General features: G+C 39.4%; 1 protein-coding gene across 1 annotated transcript in view; it reads left to right on the top strand.

The window, feature by feature from the left end:
- Positions 1 to 452: 452 nt before the first annotated feature.
- The window catches only part of SPTLC3 (serine palmitoyltransferase long chain base subunit 3), a 108,796-nt gene continuing 94,022 nt past the window's right edge, over positions 453 to 15,226 (top strand). Inside the window, exon 1 of the mRNA XM_072927619.1 lies at positions 453 to 607. The gene's annotated coding sequence lies outside the window, so the exon portion shown is untranslated. The remainder of the gene's footprint in view (positions 608 to 15,226) is intronic.

A 15,226-nucleotide genomic window follows, 5' to 3' on the forward strand; every position in this document is an offset into this window, starting at 1 on the left:
CTAGATGGTAAATCTGTCTAACATTGGACCCAGAGAAAGTTCCTTTCATATGCAGAGGAAAAAGGTGTTTGCAGCTTGGTCTGCAGTGCACTGCCTTTCCTAACCTTGCCTTTCTACCACCTTTTCTGTTTCTCCTTTGGTATTTAGAGTACCTGCTGCCCCTGTCTCACCTGTGCTCTCAGACATTGGCTAGGCAGAAATATCAAAACAATGCTTATGCAGTTTTAATGCCAAGTTTAGGGTCCATGTCCACACTTTTAAGCAGGGTGAATCTCCACTGATTTACTGCATTGGCAACAGTGCCTGATCAGACCATTTAAAATGTTATTTTTGTTTTCAGACTTTGTTTGGGTCACCTTCCTGTGTCAACTCTATTACACACCACAGAAGGTCTGAACTCTTACCTCTCCTTTGATTGTCACTTCTTGCAGGTGCTTTTCTCTGCTTTGGAGCTGCTCTTTCCCACAAGCTCTGTGCCCTCCTCAAAGGTGCATAATGAACTGGCTCTCAGGGGATGGACTCACATGGGTCACCACTCCAACCTTCACCAGGATGCAGCCTGGTGCATCTGACATCTCTCTCTAATTCTGGCAAAGAGCAGCTGCTGGTGGGTCACTTTTCATATGGCTCTGTTGAGAAACTCTGAGAGGTGTTTAGATTCTATTGCACAGTAGCTTTGACTCTTTGTATTACTTTTCAGGAGCAGAATGTTTTCAGCTTCTTCATGATCCTATGTAATCTTAATTTTACACACTGTTCTTTTTTGAAAATGCTGTAGATTCTTCCTCTGTCACTTCTAGTTTAGGCAGCCCTGTCTAAACCACAGTAGATATTATCTGCTTCCTTGATGTTTGCTTTGTGTTCTATATACTAAATTCACAATAAGCAGTGAGGGATCCAAGGTGGTCTGGGATGTGCAGTGAAACAGCTGATGCTCTCAAAGGATGTGTTGCACTGGAGTTGAATATTGTTTTTTTCTGGTTGTAGCAAAACTCTAAACTGGCCACCACTGTTACCTGGAGTGTATTGGACATTTTCTCAGGTAACATCTTCTGGTCCAGTACATCCCAAAGGGATGCAATTTGTGCACTTTGAGAAAATCCTATGTTGGAGGGGTGAATTAAAACCTGTAAGGACAATTGGGGGATTAGTTTCAGTACCCAGATCCCAACTGACAGAGGTAGAGGACTTTCATGGTTTTCCATGGGAGATATTTAGGGGAGTGATGCACAGCTTTTAGCCACTAGAAAAGCTGTACATGCCTCTGTGAAAGACACATGTTAAAGATGAAAGAAACTCAGGAACTTCCTCATTTTTGTTTCCAACACTGTCACAGGAGCTATCCTGCTTCTTTTATGCCACCTGAAGTAGATGAGCTACCAAGGGTATAATGCTTATCTCTGAGAGCTTATAAGACCAGGCTTAAAGAGAAAAAGCATTATATGTGTTAGTACATGTGTTAGTAGAGAGTGTATTTTCCATCAACAGATTTTTATCCTGTTCAGCCAGAGAGGAAAACAAGAGGAAGCTGTTGCTGTTTGTGTGAGTGCTTTGTGTTTCTGTGTGCTGTGAGCTGTATAGCTGGCCATGTGCCTATACATCTATTGGTCATATTACTTGTGTTTTATGGGCACTTAACCTGTTTGGGATAGACACTCAGCCTCAATACTCATGGAACCTGGGAACATGGAGCACAGCAGCCTTGCCTCTGTTTGGCTAGTGTGTTTGACAGCTCCTAACATGCTTGTCACAAACTCTATGAATGCTAAAAAGCAATATGGTATTCAATATATATTTTTCTATTGTGACTGCTGAGAAATAATGGTAGGCGTTCACAAAAAAAAAATTGCATAAACTGCTTCAGAACTGCTGCAGCAATAATTTGCTGCACTGTTTGATGATCACTGAAAGGCTAAGCCAGAAAACAATATTCTGTTCTGTACAGACAAGAACAGACTGGATTTTTTTTGTGTCATAACATCCATTCTGTCACAGGCTGGAAAAATCTGCTGGAAAAAAATTGTGATGAGGAAGAAAAGTTAGTTGGCTGAAAAAATGTTACCGAACAAACACACATTCCATTTCGAAGCAAGTTCTTGTGCAGATGATAGACTGCCCTCAATTGGTACACTTAACTTCTGCTGACAGAAGTCCTGCTGCAGCTTGCTTATAAAACAGAGTGACAGAAGGCTGAGAACAATCTTCCATGCTAACCCTGGTGAGTACGTGATGTAACCCTACCAAACCAGCATAATGTCATTTTTTCTGCATTCTCTATTCATCTGTTCCTTCATTCACACAGAGCTTGAGGGAAAAGCTTCCGAACCTCTTACAAAAATCTAGAAAACAGCTCTTGAAATGTGGCTGTGAATGTACTTTAGAGGGCTTCATTCCATTCTCTGGCTTAGTTGTGATGTTGTTTGGCTCTCAGCGGCCATGGGGTGGAGGTTGGCCGGCAGCTGTCCCACGAGTGGCCAGAGGACAAACACACGAGTGGCCACCCCGAGTCTCTGCCGAGACTGTATGGATGGCAGTGATCGCTGCGGTGTGGGGAGCACAGCAGAGGCACAGAGCACAGGGAAACTGAGGCACAGGAATGAGGGAAGAGCACTTGTCTGAGTCTCCAAAGATTTAATCCCGATGTGGGCAGAGCAAGTGACAAATGTGAACCTGAAAAGACTACTTTTATAGGGTAGAGGGAGCACGGGGAGGACACAACCTTGGAGCAATAGGAGTGCATGAGGGTTGGGGTGCAGGGTAAGAGCTCCCCAATAGAAGCCAACATGGGGAGGGAACAAACCTTACAACCTAATTCTGCTTTGAGGAAGGGATGAATGACAGGGAGCACTCCAGAACCAAAGGAATGTGCTATCTTTGACAAACAGGGGTAAGCCAAGCTAACCAGGAGGTATACAGGTGGATTTACATACATTTTAGTGAGGGAAACTGTGGTAAACAACTCAGGACTGAACCATTACAAACTTATAACAAAACCTACTACAGAAGAACCAACTGTAAAATAACAGACTACCACAGGTTCCCTTTTGAATAAAAAGAAAAAAACCTTGATATTTCCAAACCACTATAAGGTTTAGTCACGCAAAAAAAAGTATGTTGTCATCAGAGGATGAACACCTCACAGAGCTCACTTCAGGACTTGACATCTTCTAGACAAACAGCTGAAACCTATGAGATAAGCTGCTTTCCATGCCTGATCTGTAGCTTCTCCTCCCTGCTGTCAGTCTGATCAAGAATAAGTAATGTTGCATCATGTCTTCTGCAGAGGGTGAGCGGTCAGTAAATTGGCTCTTCTTGCACTGGAATACCTTTGCTTGTGATCTGTTTCGAGCCTTACTCATTTTTGGGAATGGGCCATAAGTAGCTGTAGGTTAGGCAATAATTTGCCGACAGACTGGCTGTCAGAATAATCCATAATTATGGTTTCCTTGGTCTGACTCTGATATCTCAGCAGCTACTGTCAAGACCAGCCTTAGGTAGACAAATCACTGCTGTTGAGCCATTGAAACCATTTCAAGTGACACCACTATTACACCCACAGCCTCCAAATGATGATATTGAGTGTCAGCAGGGAGGGTGGCTGAGGAGTCAATTTGCATTTAGGAGCATTTGGTTGCTGCTTTTCAGGATAGTTCATTGCTGTATAGACTCACACTCCTTCTGTAACCTAAATTCAGTATGTTCAGATGAAAATGTTTGTTTAGGAACATTTCAATGGTCAGATAACAACAGCTGGGTTTCTTTTCTATGTTTCCAGTGTGTTGTCTCGTCTGACATTTCTCACAAAAAATCTTTTTCACTCATCCAAATCAAATCTGGAACGAGACACAATACCCATCTGTCACAATCTGAAATCCCAATGTTACTCCCTCTTTTACAGAATAGGAAGAGTTATCCCATAGATATGGCAGACCATTATTCCAGATATCCCAATTGAAGAGGGTGCCACGGAGAGCTGGCTGGAGTAATGACACTCAAACCAGTATGGCTAGATGTCATGCTCCTTTATTGTCTAATTTATCCATGTTTTATACCTTGTTGCATTACATAATACAATATCTAATTAACATTCATTGGCTAACGTAATATAATTACATATACAAGTCACTTATTGATTGGCTGTTATACTACAAGTGTCTGATCAGGTTGTAGTACATTACAGTTTTCAGTGTCCAGCATTGACTGTTGTATTTGTACAAAGCTTATTATCTTTTCAAGGATGTCCTAAATACCTCTAAAGTAACTAAAGTAACTCTGTAATCTGCAAAGAAATACCATCCAGGTTATCATGCCCTTGTTCCACGAGAAATTCCTCTACACTCAATCATTCCCACCGTGAGAGCTTATGACATGAACCCAAGAGTTTGTCACTGAGCTTTCTTTCTCTTCTTCTGTTGTCCAGAGGCATATGTAGTTTTTATTTTTGCTGTAGTATTTAATAATCCCCATTAAGGATTAGAGCTGTGTTGTTTGGCACGGCACACAATGCCCCCTGAAAGTCTACGGTCCAGGAAATTGAAAAGCATATACCAAAGAAGAAAATCAGTCAATGTGAATAAAAAATTGTAAGTGTCCATTCATTATCACAGTAGAAATCCAAGGCCAATGTTTTAGCTTATCATGCCTTCTACTGATTTTTGTCACCCAACAATAGTGGCAGAAATCAGGTCATGGAACCCTGGAACAGTTTCTTAATAGTATGACAGCCAAGACTAGCTGTAGGGTGACCAGATCAGTCTTAGGAGTTCTTGGATGCAGCTCTCTCCCCCAGGATCTGCCATGGGGAAACCTGTTGCCCACATCTCCCATTCCTTGGCTGGGCTGGGACTGCATCAGATGCAGTAATTACCAGATTTAATGAAGCAGGCAGTGATCAAGACTCATGCTAAAGTTGCTTTGTGCCATTTCAGCATTAAGACATATTTAAACCTGCTATCTGTGGGTAGAAATCTGTAAGTGTCTGAGAAACCTACTGTTAAGAGAAAGTAATTATAAATATTATTCTTCTCAAAATGGACATACTTAAATCTAGTACTTGCTAAATAATAGCTGGTCTAATAGGATAGTTTCAGCACAACACCAGCACCCTGAGCAGTGTCAGCCAAGGAAAGCAGGGAAATGCATGAGCTGGGAGAAGTGCTGAGTTCCTCATTCCCAGCACAAGCCCTCCAAAAAGGCATCAGGGTGTGTTCATGGTCACTGCAGGAAAGCTTGCCCAGATATCACATGAGATCCAACTACATTGTGCTAAAGAATATTTCCCTTGCTTGAGGTGTCCCTTCAGACTGTGGTTTATTATTATTATTATTATTATTATTATTATTATTATTATTATTATTATTGTTATTATTATTATTACTGCAACATCTGTAAGCCTGGCTGTGCTGGGAATTGTAGTAACAAGAGTGGTGACTCTCACCCTTCTAATCTACTGTCAGAAGCAAGATAGAGCACACAGGCAGGAAAAACAAAAGTCTGGGGTTAAGGTGGGATGAAGAAGTAAAAATTAGGCGTTTGACTACACTACATGGGCTGTTTATTTAAAGCTAAGCTTTATTAAATCTAAGCTTTAATACTTTTAATACACATCAACATTCATATCATGTTCTGAAGGCATGAGAAATAAAGGAAATTCACTCAACTGCTATATCTATGAATTTCTGGTAATGTTTCAGAACTGAAAGGATTTTGTGGTGATTGATAAGTATTGCCTGAATTTTTTCCACCTGTCTCTAATAGATGTCTTTAATAGGCATTTGCCAAATGATTTTTATGATGACACTTGTATAATTCAGCTCAGCCATATTTTGAGGGTGCTGTTAATCTGATATGGAAAAAAAAAAAGTATTGATTACTTCTATAATAAATTTAAAGCTTTCTGAATGCCCGGATCATAAATGTTCCATACCTAATTTCCCAATGCCCTCTTTCTGTGTCATTGTATTACTTTTTTTTCCTCTTTTTAATATTATGGAAATGTAAAATAACTTGACCTTGAATAGGTACCTTGGGGGGTTTCCTTTAATATATGCAGTGAATTAGATGAATGCCCGTTGATAGCTGAAAGAATTTTAGCTCTTCTCTTTCATAAGAGAGCTTTTCACTTCAGAAGCAGCAAAGTTTCTGGTGCTCATTCATTGAATTTTTATTAATTTGTAATATGTCAAATGAATAAGTGATCGCTCTTCTGCTGATTAAAAAGTTCCATTAAGAACATAGATGATAAATATACTTTATATGAAATGAACTGGATTATAAATCCAAAATGTAGATATAATGTAATAAATCCACCTTTTCTTCAACATCATACTCCATTTTTCTAATGTGTAGACACCTATTGTCTGCTTAATTATTGTAAGGTAAGATCATCCTTAATTAATCAAAGGCAAGCAAGATTGTCTTTGTAATAGTTAATTTTTAAAAAGAAGGGGAAGAGATGTATCTGTAGTTAACACAGTAGAGGTAAATTCAGATATAAGACAAGAAGATATACCAATAAACTGAGTCAGAGTAACCAAGTATGTAGCTGGGGTTTATGCTTCATTGACACAAAGAGGGATAACTTGCTGTCTTTATCTCAGAAATAAATATCCTTGTGTCAGCTGCCAGATGCACCAAGCAGAAAGCTGATTTAATGACTGGTGTGCTAGGGAGGAAGAGGAGAGGGATGCACTCTAAGATTTAGAAAAATGGGCCATTGTCAAGCTTATTGCCCAGTTTTTGATTTGTCTATTTCCTGTGTAAAATAATTCTAAAATCATAAGCCAAGCCCAGCCACCGTGTTAATCAGTTCGAGCAATCAAGCATCATCAGTGTATTAGAAGAAATCCAAAGCTTGCTTTTAAACAGCTCAGGTTTTATTTGAAGTGTGGTGTTTGGGGTATGTTTTTGTTGTTTTTTTTTTAATGGATTCAGACTATGTTGATCCAGGGTCTGTTTCCTGTGAGTGAGCCCTTTTAGGAAGTCATTAATTAACCTACAAGCTGAGTTCCATTCCTCCCTGTGCAGGCACATTGGCTGCTGCTTGGGATTTTGTGAGATCCATTGGGATCTGAAATCTTGCAATCCATGCATTTGAAGTTCCTGCTTATTCCCACATGAATTATCCACATAAGGAGAAGCAGGACCCACAAGCCCTGGAAGAGAAGGGCAGTGTTGGCAGCACCTTCATCCAAAAGCCAAAGAAAGTCCTTTAGCTGATTGATTTGAGAGCCTGGGCAAGGGAAAAGCAAATTCTGCAAAGGGCCCCAGCACTGACTCTGCTCACATCTCATTAGTTCCCATGTGTGGGGAGATGAGGTAGGACTGGCAATGTCACCTTTGTGTCCCCCCTCACTCAAGCATAGTGTGCAATATAAGAACTTTGGAAATTACGTTCCACACCTAGAAAACAAATCAGTTTGAAATCCAGGATTGGTGGGAAAGATCTAATTTTCTCTTTTTCACAGGGTGTGTATATATATTTGGAGGAAAGGGATAAAGAGAAGAGTTGAATAAGTTCAGACCTGAGTGTGGTGGGAATTTTTGGGTTGCAGGTATTTGTATGTTGGTGGTGCAGCTCACATTTGCTCTCACCACAAATCCGGCTGATTTTCTTTTCCTCAGAGTGGAGCTTGATTTATTTTATTTATTATTTTTCCACACAGCTTTAGTGCAGTGTTTTTGTGGCAGTTATGCAAATTATATGTCACACCACCACATATTTTCCACATAATTTGATTTGACCTTTAAAACTAATAAGAGAATTATCATTTTTATGGCTAATTTGTGTTTCATGGTACGAGACAGCAGGACAGGGACTGATGGGAAGAACATCAGAACGTAGGAGTCATATTGCAGGATAGTGCTGGAGGGCCACAAATAGGTATTCAGTATACAACTGCAGCTGCTGTGAGCTCCTAAAGAGTAGATTAGAAGATACATTGTGGAATAAACTTCCCAGAGGGGAATTTTCTTTCCAATAACCTTCAGTGAGCTCTGGGCTAGCCATTGTTCTTGTGGCTCATAATTGTTTCTAATACGTGCATTGATATCTTCTAAAATATATATATGGATGTGAATATGTATGTATTTCAGGTAACGTGATACAGGATATTAATCTTCCCATACAAATGTTGATGGGTTATATGTCATGATACATGTGCATGTCTAATCCCACTTAATCACAACAAACCTCTTGCTATATTTTCCTTAGTTAATCAATTCTGCTGGTTAAACATACACTGTGTAATTTTTCAGTTATTTTTGAAGCTGCTATAGTCAACTTTTCTATGCATCCATCTGCTAAACTACTTTGAAAGGAAAAATGCTAAAAGCAAACAGAATTATCTATATATTGTTTTCCCCAAGAAGTACAGAACAAGCGTGATTGTTAATAGGTCCATTAACAGCACTGTAACAGAACACTCTCTCCTTTCAGCCTCTCCTTTCAGCCTCCTTCTCCCTCAGAAAGACCTCTGGAAAGTTCAAAGTGTCAAGAAAATTGTTGCAGAACTGTGATAAGACATGACATTCAAGCAGTGAAGACTTCCATAACACTGTCTAAAATGCCTTATTAATCTAACATGTGTCAGTAAGACTTTCCCTGTGTTTAGGATGATGCCTGGCAGGAGCACAGGATCTTCTGTGCGGGCTGTAGTTTGGGAAGAGGGAGACAGACTATTCTTCTTCTGACAGAAAATTAGTATTTCATAAGCACCCAGCTGTACTGGGAAGTACCTGTATACAGAGCCCTAGGATGTGATGGCAGGGCTCCCAAATGGAATAATGTACACCAGTATTTTGACCACACTTATCACTTCCCAGCTTCCCTCATGACTAATGGTATTTTCTCCTCTTATTGTTTGCTTAATCATCAACAATTTTGTTGTATTTTATTTCCCTTTTTGCTCTTTCCCTGTCCTTCAGCTCCTCTCTAGGCTTCTATATAACAGATATTTGCTAGTACTGCCACATTTTGGGTGGGTGGTTCTGTGGCCCACCACAGCAGAGCCATGTGGAACTTCAAGTACTTGAACATGAGGTTCTGCTCTAAGCTTATCACGCAGTGAAAACCAGCCTTACAGTGTTAGTGTCAGATCAGAAATCAAACTAAAATAAAAAATCACAAGGCATTTTTGGCATAACCTGATTAATTTTGTAGTTACATAAGACCTGTGAGTACCCTGCAAATACTCTTCTCACCTTGAAAAGAAGATTGCTCCTGTTCCTCCTCATCTTGCAATGCATTTGGTTCTTTTCCCACCTTCTGCTTCTTTCCTTATCTGAGCATGCTTTTTTCTTTTCCTTGACACAGCATAATCTTGAGGCTTTTCTTCACATAAGAAATGTTACAAAAAATATGAAAACCATCTGACTTGAACATGGAGGTACCCAGAAACTTCATGCCAAATTCCATTTTTTTTGAGACAAATTACAAAAATGCTAAAATCTTGGTAACTATAGCAGCACAAACACCACCACTACAATATGCCACAACAGATTGTTCATATATCATTATTTTTCCAAAGTTCCTTGGCAAATGTTTCCATCAGTAAACAAGTCAAGTGAAAGAATTGTAAAATGGCCAGCAAAACCCCTCAGATCTTCTCTAGGTAGTGAAATAAACTTCTGCTATTTATCATTATTATTGTGTCCCTCAGCCCCTCTTTTTTCACCTGTGCTGACAGACTCCAGTTGTCTTTGTTTCTGCCTTCCCAATGAGGCTTTTGCTTGTCATGTCAACATCTTCTTTATACTGCAAAATTATCAAAGCAATGTCATGTCTAAACGTTGGGTCACATTCATTGGGGAGAAAATCTACACAGATCCATTAACTCAGAAAAATTACAAATTACATGAACTGCTGAGCTGGCACTGCATGTTGTATGCAGCATGGCAATCATCAATGGAACTGAAAAAAAATTAATAGTGCCAGCTCACTCACAAAATGATAATTCATATTTTTCCTATTATCTATTTTGCTTTGCTGCTTAATGTGCTGGTATCATCAGAATTTATTGTTGAATTAAATACCTGGGGAATAGGCCAATTTATGCTGCATCTCAATGATGGGCAAATGCTAAAGGTTTGGGAGTTCTTAACTGATTATTACTGGAATAATCTCTTGAAGCTGAAAAATATATATTTTTTACCATGATAGTACATATGGAATTTGTAAAACTGGAATTGGAATATTGGTGAGTTTATGGAAAAAGTAATCTGATTCACCAACATTTGAAACTGTCCTTCTGGGGTAGAAATGGAGGGGGTTTTGCCTGACTTTTATAACTACCTGAAATTTGAATGTTCCTTAAAGCTATTTAAAATTACAATATATTGCACTGTAACATTTGTCTCTTCATATATTGAAATAACCTGGAAAACTGTTATATTCACTGAAACCAGCAGAAGTTTTCTCAAAAGCTTTGAAAAGAATGAATTAATCTTCCAACTCTTAATGGTTTCACTTAGCACATAAAAAAATGTTCTGGCTGTGCTTTGACTTTGGAATTGTCTGGAGTTCAAATGGGCAGGGATGAGTGAAGAAAATAATATAAGAAAAAGAAATATTTCATCAAACACCGAATCTGATTTAAACAACCCGAGGGATAAAAGTCTAAATGTGTCTTTTATTAATGAAAGGAAAAGGAGATATAACTGGACATAGATGCAAAATACTGTGAATGTATCAATACCATGTATCTTTAATAATAGAAAAAATAGAATTTTTAAAAATATCAGGATTATGGAGGTCATACAGAAGAAAGGAAGGAGGAATATTTTTGGGTTTGTTTTTCTTTTTTCTGGGCATGTGAGAAAATGAGAAAAGTCCATGTTTAATCAAAATGTATAAGCATGACTTAGAACAGGGACTGGAGCACAACAGCCCTTTCTTCCTCTTTATGGCCTCCTCAGTCCTGAATTCTCCTTTCATGCACCCTCTTGGGATGGGGCAGTTGACTGCCAGATGAGAAAAGCTTTTAGATGTGGGAGGGTTGCATCCCTTCCCCTCCCAATCTCAAAGTGGGAATTGATTTAGTGTTCCATTGCTCAAGAGGTGGTTTTATGGATATACTGCAGTGTTAAAGAAATGGGCAGTCTTGCTGAGAAACAGATCTTCTTGTGAACCCAGCTGTGGTTTGTACAGGGCATGGGTAACTGGACATTCTCCCAAGCCATGGTGTATATCAAGTTGTGTGCTAAAATAAAATGTATTTTCTTTTATTTCCCCTCTGTAAAAGAAATGTTCTTTACTCCAGAGTTTACTTTAGCTCTGTCCCCTGAATTAAAAGAGTGAGAGGGCTTGAGGGGGCTCTGTTGTTCCCACTTGGCTGGCCACAGGGTTTTACCATAGCAGTAGCATAAGCAAAAGAAATCACTAAGTCCAAGTCCTAAGCTGTGCCCCGATCCACTCTTAGCAATTTAACACATCCATCACTTGCTTTTATGCCACCCATCTTTGACTTAGCAGATGTGATGGACTGCACAGCCAGGCCTTTTTATCAAAGCTTTGGGAAAGCTGATCCATCCATCACCCTCCGTGTTTATTTCTCTGAGTGCCCTTCCCCAGTGCTCATTTCTCTGTGCAGCATCACAAAAGCTGTGGTAGGTGAGCTGAACTGTGGATTACTTAACCAGTGTCATGACCTGAGACTCCTGCCCTTGCTAGCCTAAGTTAATTATGACAACATAATCAACATGATCAATAACATAATTAACTAGTTTTGTCTATTTCTTGTTCAGTTTTTGTAGATATTAGCAGGCTGTGCTTCCTTCAAAGGAAGCACAACAGGACTTTAACCCTAACTTTTCTTTAAGGAGTCTATACAATTTACACATAATTCCCATAATGAAATAGAGTTGAACAGCCTGGTTTGCCCTCTTTCCAGCATTTGTTCCTGTATATGAAAGCACTGAGTTCCAAACAAGCCTAAAAAGGTAAGAGTACAATACCAACCCATGTCTGACCTTCTGTTGATTTATTCTCATCACCCAACAGGTGCCTCATGCAGAGTTCAAACTAATAAATGCTGAAAGACAAAGCTAACAACCTTACAGCGAAATGTTATCAGGGACAACTGCTAATCCTCTCGGTTTTTATAGCAGTGAAAAGATGAGAGGGGAAAAAAAAGAATAGGAAAAAGGGGAGGACGGGAGACAAAGAAGAAAATTCTGAAAAAGTTAGTGCCTCAGGGAGCTGCATAATGATTAACAATTCTTTTTTTAAATTATAAGTGATTTCTTTTCAGTCCTGGATGACAATAGAATCATAACTTCATCAATATTACTTTGAATAGCCTAACTAATTACACAGAGTCTTGGTTTGTCCCTGCTTCAATGTCTGATAATATTTTCGTACTTCCTATTGAATGGATGTTTAGCTTTGTCCTACTCATTTGAGCATTGCATTCATACATATCAGATAATCTTCTTTCATTCTTGGATGTTCAACAATTCAATCAGATTTTAGCAATAAAAGGGGGGTAAAAAAGGAGGAGATGGAGATGAAGATGAAGATTTCTTTTCAGTTCAAGCCAACTAAACAATGGAAAGAAAAATGTATTATATCATCTGTAGAAAGCAGCCTAGTTCATCCAATTCTAGTTGCAGAGAGTATTTAGAAAGCACAGGCCTTAAATATGATTTATTGAGGTACAATATTGCCTTCATTGCATAGACTGGAGGCATTTTCTTCTAGAATAGCTGATTAATAGAAGAAGCTCCCTTAAGAACAGCTGCTCAGAGTATTCCTGTCAAGCCTCTACGTTGCACAAATATTTTTAATTAATAGACGCCTTCATCAAATACAAGAAAAAATTAAGCACTAACACTCACCAGAGACCCTGCTATTAAAGTGATTATTTTAGATTTAGTTTCATTTGCAGATGTCATTAATTTATTTTTAATAGATTGCTAATTTAGTTTTGTCTATTTCTTGTTCAGTTTTTGTAGATATTAACAGGCTGTGCTTCCTTCAAAGCTTTCCCCTCCCTCTTCCTCCAGGCTTTGTACTCTCCACAGTGCATCTGTGTTTAAATTAGCTGGACTGCTGCAGGCTGAGATAGTGATTAATCTGCACATCTGCCACAAGAGAGAAGTTAACAGTCTAGCTGAGGGACTCAGAGCAAAAAACAGCATTACCACTGCAAGTCATCTGTTCTGTTTGGCAAAGCAGTTGTTGTGTCACACAGGAGCAGGCTGCCCTTGAAGTATCTTCTGTTGGTGTGAGTGGCAGTGGTATTGCTGTGCAGTACATAAACCTCCTTTTGTCAGCTTGTATTAACCACTGAATTGACTTGTAAGACATTTGTACTTGGGGAGAGAGAGATGAGCAATGTCCTGCCCGTAACAAAGGAAACATCAGTGCCACAGAGGAGAGCTACCAGAGCTGGTTTATTTGTTCAAACTTCTCTGTTTTCGCAGCTCAGCTGCTTCTGCTTCATAGGTGTTTAAATTCAGGGTGTTTGTGCAAATGGACAGGATGAGATGAGTCCCAGAGCAACGTGTCCAGCAGCTGCCCTATTCCCAGGCACTCACACAACCCTTTGCTTGGTGTCAGTCTCAGCAGTTTTAGGGTTGTGCACACAGGGTTGGGTGCACACAAGAGCACTTCATTGCTATGAACAGGCTCAGCTGGGGCTGTACAGCCTCGAGAAGAGAAAGTTGTGTGGAGACCTCAGAGTAGCCTTTGAGTATCTGAAGGAGGTCTACAAATCAGCCAGAGAGCGACGCCACAGGAACTGTAATGATGGGACAAGAACTAATGGGTTCAAACTGAAAGGGGAGATGCAGCCTGCTTAGCAGAAGCTGTGAACAGTGTCCATCAAGACTGGAATGAAAAGGTACAAATATTGATAAGGGTCTTGGTAATATTTCACAGTGACCTTTCTAATACTTGTATAAGGAACGATGTTACTTTTCTCTACTGCTAATGCCACAAGTTATTTTTGGCTGCTAAGGATTTTAAGTTTCATCTAGATGCCAAGGTAACATTGGAGTATGTTAAGGAGACCTGGCTGTAGTTGTTCCTCTGTGGATGATAACTCAGCTTCTGAGGAGACGCTGTCAGTCTCTCTCAGCCACATGTGGAGATGAGTGTCTGTGAAGAAGTTGTGCTGTTTCAGCAGAATCCAGCAATCTGGACAATTCCCATCATCCTGTGTACAGAAAACTTTTCTGTTTGAATAAATAACATCCTACAAGAAAGAGCACATTGTATGCAAGGTAACCTATCTTCTATATGCAAGATAATGAGACCACAGTTTAAGAGTCTGAAAAGAACTTGGTTCTTAGCAGAGATGGTCTTGGTGTTTGCTTGCTAAGTCCTCACTGTGTAAACAATAAAATGTGCCTTAGGCTGCAAACTGTGTCAAGTACTAGGCCAGGAACAATTTACCTATGGTTGTTCACTTCACAGATATACTACTCCTTAATACATTCTGTTGTCATATAAATGTGGGCTACATATTTTTCCAGAAAAAATAAAAAACCTGGTCATTGTTTTCCTTTTACTGCTACACAAAAATACCTGCCCTTTGATTACTGCAGATTACTAACCTGCTGTGCGGTATATGCTTTCAAATAATACAACCCAGTAAACACAAGATTGTATTCATTTGCAGAAGAAATATGAGTTTCTTATTTATTCTCCTGTGCCCAAGTGTTGTCACAGGATGAAGTGTCAGGGTGGATGGAACCAAAAAGACCTCAGGAGTATTGTGACTGTAATCAGTGTCACATCCCTGGTGTTCTGCCTGTTCTTGCTCTCCAGCATGTGAATGTACTCATTATAATCCTCACAGTCTTTGGCAACTTTGGGAGGTTGGACTCTGGTGAGACTCCACACAAAGTCATTCTACAAAATCATCATCTGTCTTTTCCTCTGATTCTGAACTCATGCTCATGTTTGACCTCTACCACGTAAAAAAAAAAAATCCTTTCCAAGACTGAGGGAAAAGACAAGATGAGGATTTGATACCACGAGAACTCTCTCCAAAGTAACTGTAGATTTTTATTTTCTGTCTTAACAGAACCTTTTGCTTAACCATCATTGCTCTCTTTCCTCTGGAAGCAAAGTTTTGTAAGCCTAGCAATTGCATATTGACAAATAGTGTGTTAAGGGAAGTAAGGAACAGCAGAAAATACATTTGATAGATTTAACTTTTCCTTTCTCTTTTCACTTTAGCAGTGGTGTTTTCCTAAGCATAATTGTTTAGAATGATTACCT

Source organism: Taeniopygia guttata, chromosome 3, assembly GCF_048771995.1.
Source record: "Taeniopygia guttata chromosome 3, bTaeGut7.mat, whole genome shotgun sequence".
NCBI classification, from domain to species: Eukaryota; Metazoa; Chordata; class Aves; order Passeriformes; family Estrildidae; genus Taeniopygia; species Taeniopygia guttata.